This window comes from Rhinoderma darwinii, chromosome 7, assembly GCF_050947455.1.
Source record: "Rhinoderma darwinii isolate aRhiDar2 chromosome 7, aRhiDar2.hap1, whole genome shotgun sequence".
NCBI lineage: Eukaryota > Metazoa > Chordata > Amphibia > Anura > Rhinodermatidae > Rhinoderma > Rhinoderma darwinii.
Genome location: NC_134693.1, coordinates 22,018,781 through 22,032,453, shown reverse-complemented (window position 1 = coordinate 22,032,453; position 13,673 = coordinate 22,018,781). Strand labels below are relative to the sequence as shown.

Here is a 13,673-nt window from a genome sequence, read left to right as displayed (position 1 = left end):
ACAGTACACAGAGCACATACACAGAATACATACAGTACACAGAGCACACACACAGAATACATACAGTACATAGAGCACACACACAGAATACACACAGTACACAGAGCACACACACAGAATACATACAGTACACAGAGCACACACACAGAATACATACAGTACACAGAGCACACAAACAGAATACACACAGTACACAGAGCACACACACAGAATACATACAGTACACAGAGCACAAACACAGAATACATACAGTACACAGAGCACACACACAGAATACATACAGTACACAGAGCACACACACATAATACACACAGTACACAGAGCACACACACAGAATACATACAGTACACAGAGCACACACAGAATACATACAGTACACAGAGCACACACACAGAATACATACAGTACACAGAGCACACACACATAATACACACAGTACACAGAGCACACACACAGAATACATACAGTACACAGAGCACACACACAGGATACATACAGTACACAGAGCACACACACATAATACACACAGTACACAGAGCACACACACAGAATACATACAGTACACAGAGCACACACACAGAATACATACAGTACACAGAGAACACACACATAATACATACAGTACACAGAGCACACACACAGAATACATACAGTACACAGAGCACACACACAGAATACATACAGTACACAGAGCACACACACAGAATACATACAGTACACAGAGAACACACACATAATACATACAGTACACAGAGCACACACACAGAATACATACAGAGCACACACACAGAATACATACAGTACACAGAGAACACACACATAATACATACAGTACATAGAGCACTAACACAGAATACATACAGTACACAGAGCACACACACAGAATACATACAGTACACAGAGCACAAACACAGAATACATACAGTACACAGAGCACACACACAGAATACATACAGTACACAGAGCACACACATAATACATACAGTACATAGAGCACACACACAGAATACACACAGTACACAGAGCACACACACAGAATACATACAGTACACAGAGCACACACACAGAATACATACAGTACACAGAGCACACACACAGAATACATACAGTACACAGAGCACACATACAGAATACATACAGTACACAGAGCACACACAGAATACATACAGTACACAGAGCACACACAGAATACATACAGTACACAGAGCACACACACAGAATACATACAGTACACAGAGCACATACACAGAATACATACAGTACACAGAGCACACACACAGAATACATACAGTACACAGAGCACACACAGAATACATACAGTACACAGAGCACACACACAGAATACATACAGTACACAGAGCACACACACAGAATAAATACAGTACACAGAGCACACACACAATACATACAGTACACAGAGCACACACAGAATACATACAGTACACAGAGCACACACAGAATACATACAGTACATAGAACACACACACAGAATACATACAGTACACAGAGCACACACACAGAATACATACAGTACACAGAGCACACACACAGAATACATACAGTACACAGAGCACAAACACAGAATACATACAGTACACAGAGCACATACACAGAATACATACAGTACACAGAGCACACACACAGAATACATACAGTACATAGAGCACACACACAGAATACACACAGTACACAGAGCACATACACAGAATACATACAGTACACAGAGCACACACAGAATACATACAGTACACAGAGCACACACACAGAATACATACAGTACACAGAGCACACACACATAATACACACAGTACACAGAGCACACACACAGAATACATACAGTACACAGAGCACACACACAGGATACATACAGTACACAGAGCACACACACATAATACACACAGTACACAGAGCACACACACAGAATACATACAGTACACAGAGCACACACACAGAATACATACAGAGCACACACACAGAATACATACAGTACACAGAGAACACACACATAATACATACAGTACACAGAGCACACACACAGAATACATACAGTACACAGAGCACACACACAGAATACATACAGTACACAGAGCACACACACAGAATACATACAGTACACAGAGAACACACACATAATACATACAGTACACAGAGCACACACACAGAATACATACAGAACACACACACAGAATACATACAGTACACAGAGAACACACACATAATACATACAGTACATAGAGCACACACACAGAATACATACAGTACACAGAGCACACACACAGAATACATACAGTACACAAAGCACAAACACAGAATACATACAGTACACAGAGCACACACACAGAATACATACAGTACACAGAGCACACACATAATACATACAGTACATAGAGCACACACACAGAATACACACAGTACACAGAGCACACACACAGAATACATACAGTACACAGAGCACACACACAGAATACATACAGTACACAGAGCACACACACAGAATACATACAGTACACAGAGCACACATACAGAATACATACAGTACACAGAGCACACACAGAATACATACAGTACACAGAGCACACACAGAATACATACAGTACACAGAGCACACACACAGAATACATACAGTACACAGAGCACATACACAGAATACATACAGTACACAGAGCACACACACAGAATACATACAGTACACAGAGCACACACAGAATACATACAGTACACAGAGCACACACACAGAATACATACAGTACACAGAGCACACACACAGAATACATACAGTACACAGAGCACACACACAATACATACAGTACACAGAGCACACACAGAATACATACAGTACACAGAGCACACACACAGAATACATACAGTACACAGAGCACATACACAGAATACATACAGTACACAGAGCACACACACAGAATACATACAGTACACAGAGCACACACAGAATACATACAGTACACAGAGCACACACACAGAATACATACAGTACACAGAGCACACACACAGAATAAATACAGTACACAGAGCACACACACAATACATACAGTACACAGAGCACACACAGAATACATACAGTACACAGAGCACACACAGAATACATACAGTACATAGAACACACACACAGAATACATACAGTACACAGAGCACACACACAGAATACATACAGTACACAGAGCACACACACAGAATACATACAGTACACAGAGCACAAACACAGAATACATACAGTACACAGAGCACATACACAGAATACATACAGTACACAGAGCACACACACAGAATACATACAGTACATAGAGCACACACACAGAATACACACAGTACACAGAGCACATACACAGAATACATACAGTACACAGAGCACACACAGAATACATACAGTACACAGAGCACACACACAGAATACATACAGTACACAGAGCACACACACATAATACACACAGTACACAGAGCACACACACAGAATACATACAGTACACAGAGCACACACACAGGATACATACAGTACACAGAGCACACACACATAATACACACAGTACACAGAGCACACACACAGAATACATACAGTACACAGAGCACACACACAGAATACATACAGAGCACACACACAGAATACATACAGTACACAGAGAACACACACATAATACATACAGTACACAGAGCACACACACAGAATACATACAGTACACAGAGCACACACACAGAATACATACAGTACACAGAGCACACACACAGAATACATACAGTACACAGAGAACACACACATAATACATACAGTACACAGAGCACACACACAGAATACATACAGAACACACACACAGAATACATACAGTACACAGAGAACACACACATAATACATACAGTACATAGAGCACACACACAGAATACATACAGTACACAGAGCACACACACAGAATACATACAGTACACAAAGCACAAACACAGAATACATACAGTACACAGAGCACACACACAGAATACATACAGTACACAGAGCACACACATAATACATACAGTACATAGAGCACACACACAGAATACACACAGTACACAGAGCACACACACAGAATACATACAGTACACAGAGCACACACACAGAATACATACAGTACACAGAGCACACACACAGAATACATACAGTACACAGAGCACACATACAGAATACATACAGTACACAGAGCACACACAGAATACATACAGTACACAGAGCACACACAGAATACATACAGTACACAGAGCACACACACAGAATACATACAGTACACAGAGCACATACACAGAATACATACAGTACACAGAGCACACACACAGAATACATACAGTACACAGAGCACACACAGAATACATACAGTACACAGAGCACACACACAGAATACATACAGTACACAGAGCACACACACAGAATACATACAGTACACAGAGCACACACACAATACATACAGTACACAGAGCACACACAGAATACATACAGTACACAGAGCACACACAGAATACATACAGTACATAGAACACACACACAGAATACATACAGTACACAGAGCACACACACAGAATACATACAGTACACAGAGCACACACACAGAATACATACAGTACACAGAGCACAAACACAGAATACATACAGTACACAGAGCACATACACAGAATACATACAGTACACAGAGCACACACACAGAATACATACAGTACATAGAGCACACACACAGAATACACACAGTACACAGAGCACATACACAGAATACATACAGTACACAGAGCACACACATACAGAATACATACAGAATACATACAGAATACATACAGTACACAGAGCACACACATAATACATACAGTACACAGAGCACACACACAGAATATATACAGTACACAGAGCACATACACAGAATACATACAGTACACAGCACACACACAGAATATATACAGTACACAGAGCACACACACATAATACATACAGTACACAGAGCACACACACAGAATACATACAGTACACAGAGCACACACACAGAATACATACAGTACACAGAGCACACACACAGAATACATACAGTACACAGAGCACACACACAGAATACATACAGTACACAGAGCACACTCACAGAATACATACAGTACACAGAGCACACACACATAATACATACAGTACACAGAGCACACACACAGAATACATACAGTACACAGAGCACACACACAGAATACACACAGTACACAGAGCACACACACAGAATACATACAGTACACAGCGCACACATACAGAATACATACAGTACACAGAGCACACACACAGAATACATACAGTACATAGAGCACACACACAGAATACACACAGTACACAGAGCACACACACAGAATACATACAGTACACAGAGCACACATACAGAATACATACCGTACACAGAGCACACACATACAGAATACATACAGTACACAGAGCACACACACAGAATACATACAGTACACAGAGCACACACACAGAATACATACAGTACACAGAGCACACACACAGAATACATACAGTACACAGAGCACACACACATAATACATACAGAACACAGAGCACACACACAGAATACATACAGTACACAGAGCACACACACATAATACATACAGAGCACACACAGAATACATACAGTACACAGAGCACACACACAGAATACATAAAGTACACAGAGCACACACACATAATACATACAGTACACAGAGCACACACACAGAATACATACAGTACACAGAGCACACACACAGAATACATACAGTACACAGAGCACACACACAGAATACATACAGTACACAGAGCACACACACATAATACATACAGTACACAGAGCACACACACAGAATACATACAGTACACAGAGCACACACAGAATATATACAGTACACATACAGAATACATACAGTACACAGAGCACACACACAGAATACATACAGTACACAGAGCACACACACAGAATACATACAGTACAAAGAGCACACACACAGAATACATACAGTACACAGAGCACACACACAAAATACATACAGTACACAGAGAACACCCACATAATACATACAGTACACAGAGCACACACACAGAATTCATACAGTACACAGAGCACACACACATAATACATACAGTACACAGCGCACACATACAGAATACATACAGTACACAGAATACATACAGTACACAGAGCACACACAGAATACATACAGTACACAGAGCACACACACAGAATACATAGAGTACACAGAGCACACACAGAATACATACAGTACACAGAGCACACACAGAATACATACAGTACATAGAACACACACACAGAATACATACAGTACACAGATCACACACACAGAATACATACAGAACACAGAGCACAAACACAGAATACATACAGTACACAGAGCACACACACAGAATACATACAGTACACAGAGCACACACACAGAATACATACAGTACACAGAGCACAAACACAGAATACATACAGTACACAGAGCACATACACAGAATACATACAGTACACAGAGCACACACACAGAATACATACAGTACATAGAGCACACACACAGAATACACACAGTACACAGAGCACACACACAGAATACATACAGTACACAGAGCACACACACAGAATACATACAGTACACAGAGCACAAACACAGAATACATACAGTACATAGAGCACACAAACAGAATACACACAGTACACAGAGCACACACACAGAATACATACAGTACACAGAGCACAAACACAGAATACATACAGTACACAGAGCACACACACAGAATACATACAGTACACAGAGCACACACACAGAATACATACAGTACACAGAGCACACACAGAATACATACAGTACACAGAGCACATACACAGAATACATACAGTACACAGAGCACACACACAGAATATATACAGTACACAGAGCACACACACATAATACATACAGTACACAGAGCACACACAGTACACAGAGCACACACACAGAATACATACAGTACACAGAGCACACACAGAATACATACAGTACACATACAGAATACATAAAGTACACAGAGCACACACACATAATACATACAGTACACAGAGCACACATAGTACACAGAGCACACACACAGAATACATACAGTACACAGAGCACACACACAGAATACATACAGTACACATACAGTACACATACAGAATACATACAGTACACAGAGCACAAACACAGAATACATACAGTACACAGAGCACACACACAGAATACATACAGTACACAGAGCACACACAGAATACATACAGTACACAGAGCACATACACAGAATACATACAGTACACAGAGCACACACACCGAATACACACAGTACACAGAGCACACACAGAATAATAATATAAAGGGAAGAGGGAAATGGGAGGAAACCTCCAGCTCACCAATCTGACACTCCTGTGTTCGTAATCGCCCGGGTCAGTCGCGACGGCACACGGCAGCAATTGTAGAAAAAAATATAGAGACGATCCAGCGATTGTGATATCCAAAATAGGAAAAACTAGGTTTCCACTTTATTAAATGCAAGCTATCCAAGCTTGAAATAGAACACCAGGAGGAAAAGACAGGGTGGTGATATGCGGCAATAAATTAGCCTACGCGTTTCAGGCACTAGGCTGTGCCCTTAATCATGGCTATGTCGAGGCAATAGCCATGATCGTCTCTATATTTTTTTCACACACAGAATACATACAGTACACAGAGCACACACATACAGAATACATACAGTACACATACAGAATACATACAGTACACAAGAGCACACACACAGAATACATACAGTACACAGAGCACACACACAGAATACATACAGTACACAGAGCACACACACAGAATACATACAGTACACAGAACACACACATAATACATACAGAGCACACACAGAATACATACAGTACACAGAGCACACACACATAATACATACAGAGCACACACAGAATACATACAGTACAGAGAGCACACACACAGAATACATACAGTACACAGAGCACATACAGAATGCATACAGTACACATTCAGAATACATACAGTACACAGAGCACACACACAGAATATATACAGTACACAGCACACACACAGAATACATACAGAATACATACAGTACACGGAGCACACACACAGAATACATACAGTACACAGAGCACACACACAGAATACATACAGTACACATACAGAATACATACAGTACACAGAGCACAAACACAGAATACATACAGTACACAGAGCACACACACAGAATACATACAGTACACAGAGCACAAACACAGAATACATACAGTACACAGAGCACACACACAGAATACATACAGTACACAGAGCACACACAGAATACATACAGTACACAGAGCACACACACCGAATACACACAGTACACAGAGCACACACAGAATACATACAGTACACAGAGCACACACATACAGAATACATACAGTACACAGAGCACACACATACAGAATACATACAGTACACATACAGAATACATACAGTACACATACAGAATACATACAGTACACAAGAGCACACACACAGAATACATACAGTACACAGAGCACACACACAGAATATATACAGTACACAGCACACACACAGAATACATACAGTACACAGAGCACACACACAGAATACATACAGTACACAGAGCACACACACAGAATACATACAGTACACAGAGCACACACACAGAATACATACAGTACACAGAGCACACACACAGAATACATACAGTACACAGAACACACACATAATACATACAGAGCACACACAGAATACATACAGTACACAGAGCACACACACATAATACATACAGAGCACACACAGAATACATACAGTACAGAGAGCACACACACATAATACATACAGTACACAGAGCACATACAGAATACATACAGTACACATTCAGAATACATACAGTACACAGAGCACACACACAGAATATATACAGTACACAGCACACACACAGAATACATACAGAATACATACAGTACACGGAGCACACACACAGAATACATACAGTACACAGAGCACACACACAGAATACATACAGTACACATACAGAATACATACAGTACACAGAGCACAAACACAGAATACATACAGTACACAGAGCACACACACAGAATACATACAGTACACAGAGCACAAACACAGAATACATACAGTACACAGAGCACACACACAGAATACATACAGTACACAGAGCACACACAGAATACATACAGTACACAGAGCACATACACAGAATACATACAGTACACAGAGCACACACACCGAATACACACAGTACACAGAGCACACACAGAATACATACAGTACACAGAGCACACACACACAGAATACATACAGTACACAGAGCACACACATACAGAATACATACAGTACACATACAGAATACATACAGTACACATACAGAATACATACAGTACACAAGAGCACACACACAGAATACATACAGTACACAGAGCACACACACAGAATATATACAGTACACAGCACACACACAGAATACATACAGTACACAGAGCACACACACAGAATACATACAGTACACAGAGCACACAGACAGAATACATACAGTACACAGAGCACACACACAGAATACATACAGTACACAGAGCACACACACAGAATACATACAGTACACAGAGCACACACACAGAATACATACAGTACACAGAGCACACACACAGAATACATACAGTACACAGAGCACACACACATAATACATACAGTACAGAGAGCACACACACAGAATACATACAGTACACAGAGCACACACAGAATACATACAGTACACAGAGCACACACACCGAATACACACAGTACACAGAGCACACACAGAATACATACAGTACACAGAGCACACACATACAGAATACATACAGTACACAGAGCACACACATACAGAATACATACAGTACACATACAGAATACATACAGTACACAAGAGCACACACACAGAATACATACAGTACACAGAGCACACACACAGAATATATACAGTACACACACAGAATACATACAGTACACAGAGCACACACACAGAATACATACAGTACACAGAGCACACACACAGAATACATACAGTACACAGAGCACACACAGAATACATACAGTACACACACAGAATACATACAGTACACACACAGAACACATACAGTACACAGAGCACATACATAGAATACATACAGTACATAGAGCACACATATAGAATACATACAGTACACAGAGCACACACACAGAACACATACAGTACACAGAGCACACACATACAGAATACATACAGTACACAGAGCACACACATACAGAATACATACAGTACACAGAGCACAAACACAGAATACATACAGTACACAGAGCACACACACAGAATACATACAGTACACAGAGAACACACACATAATACATACAGTACACAGAGCACACACACAGAATACATACAGTACACAGCACACATACATAATACATACAGTACACAGCACACACAGAATACATACAGTACACAGAGCACACACACAGAATACATACAGTACACAGAGCACACACACAGAATACATACAGTACACAGAGCACACACACAGAATACATACAGTACACAGAGCACAAACACAGAATACATACAGTACACATACAGAATACATACAGTACACAGAGCACACACACATAATACATACAGTACATAGAGCACACACACAGAATACACACAGTACACAGAGCACAAACACAGAATACATACAGTACACAGAGCACACACCCATAATACATACAGTACACAGAGCACACACACAGAATACATACAGTACACAGAGCACACACAGAATACATATAGTACACAGAGCACACACACACATAATACATACAGTACACAGAGCACACACAGAATACATACAGTACACAGAGCACACACACAGAATACATACAGTACACAGAGCACACACAGAATACATACAGTACAAAGAGCACACACACAGAATATATACAGTACACAGAGCACACACACATAATACATACAGTACACAGAGCACACACACAGAATACATACAGTACACAGAGCACACACACAGAATACATACAGTACACAGAGCACACACACAGAATACATACAGTACACAGAGCACACACACAGAATACATACAGTACACAGAGCACACACACAGAATACATACAGTACACAGAGCACACACACATAATACATACAGTACAGAGAGCACACACACAGAATACATACAGTACACAGAGCACACACAGAATACATACAGTACACAGAGCACACACACCGAATACACACAGTACACAGAGCACACACAGAATACATACAGTACACAGAGCACACACATACAGAATACATACAGTACACAGAGCACACACATACAGAATACATACAGTACACATACAGAATACATACAGTACACAAGAGCACACACACAGAATACATACAGTACACAGAGCACACACACAGAATATATACAGTACACACACAGAATACATACAGTACACAGAGCACACACACAGAATACATACAGTACACAGAGCACACACACAGAATACATACAGTACACAGAGCACACACAGAATACATACAGTACACACACAGAATACATACAGTACACACACAGAACACATACAGTACACAGAGCACATACATAGAATACATACAGTACATAGAGCACACATATAGAATACATACAGTACACAGAGCACACACACAGAACACATACAGTACACAGAGCACACACATACAGAATACATACAGTACACAGAGCACACACACAGAATACATACAGTACACAGCACACATACATAATACATACAGTACACAGCACACACACAGAATACATACAGTACACAGAGCACAAACACAGAATACATACAGTACACAGAGCACACACACAGAATACATACAGTACACAGAGAACACACACATAATACATACAGTACACAGAGCACACACACAGAATACATACAGTACACAGCACACATACATAATACATACAGTACACAGCACACACACAGAATACATACAGTACACAGAGCACACACACAGAATACATACAGTACACAGAGCACACACACAGAATACATACAGTACACAGAGCACACACACAGAATACATACAGTACACAGAGCACAAACACAGAATACATACAGTACACATACAGAATACATACAGTACACAGAGCACACACACATAATACATACAGTACATAGAGCACACACACAGAATACACACAGTACACAGAGCACAAACACAGAATACATACAGTACACAGAGCACACACCCATAATACATACAGTACACAGAGCACACACACAGAATACATACAGTACACAGAGCACACACAGAATACATACAGTACACAGAGCACACACACATAATACATACAGTACACAGAGCACACACAGAATACATACAGTACACAGAGCACACACACAGAATACATACAGTACACAGAGCACACACAGAATACATACAGTACAAAGAGCACACACACAGAATATATACAGTACACAGAGCACACACACATAATACATACAGTACACAGAGCACACACACAGAATACATACAGTACACAGAGCACACACACATAATACATACAGTACACAGAGCACACACACAGAATACATACAGTACACAGAGCACACACACAGAATACATACAGTACACAGAGCACAAACACAGAATACATACAGTACACATACAGAATACATACAGTACACAGAGCACACACACATAATACATACAGTACATAGAGCACACACACAGAATACACACAGTACACAGAGCACAAACACAGAATACATACAGTACACAGAGCACACACCCATAATACATACAGTACACAGAGCACACACACAGAATACATACAGTACACAGAGCACACACAGAATACATACAGTACACAGAGCACACACACATAATACATACAGTACACAGAGCACACACAGAATACATACAGTACACAGAGCACACACACAGAATACATACAGTACACAGAGCACACACAGAATACATACAGTACAAAGAGCACACACACAGAATATATACAGTACACAGAGCACACACACATAATACATACAGTACACAGAGCACACACACAGAATACATACAGTACACAGAGCACACACACAGAATACATACAGTACACAGAGCACACACACAGAATACATACAGTACACAGAGCACACACACAGAATACATACAGTACACAGAGCACACACACAGAATACATACAGTACACAGAGCACACACACATAATACATACAGTACAGAGAGCACACACACAGAATACATACAGTACACAGAGCACACACAGAATACATACAGTACACAGAGCACACACACCGAATACACACAGTACACAGAGCACACACAGAATACATACAGTACACAGAGCACACACATACAGAATACATACAGTACACAGAGCACACACATACAGAATACATACAGTACACATACAGAATACATACAGTACACAAGAGCACACACACAGAATACATACAGTACACAGAGCACACACACAGAATATATACAGTACACACACAGAATACATACAGTACACAGAGCACACACACAGAATACATACAGTACACAGAGCACACACACAGAATACATACAGTACACAGAGCACACACAGAATACATACAGTACACACACAGAATAC

General features: G+C 40.4%; 1 protein-coding gene across 1 annotated transcript in view; it reads right to left on the bottom strand.

Annotated features, from left to right (window-relative positions):
- LOC142657686 (cytochrome P450 4A4-like) overlaps positions 1-7,597 on the bottom strand; it is a 60,925-nt gene extending 53,328 nt beyond the window's left edge. The window contains exon 1 of the mRNA XM_075832968.1: positions 7,398-7,597. The gene's annotated coding sequence lies outside the window, so the exon portion shown is untranslated. The remainder of the gene's footprint in view (positions 1-7,397) is intronic.
- Between the last annotated feature and the right edge of the window lie 6,076 nt (positions 7,598-13,673).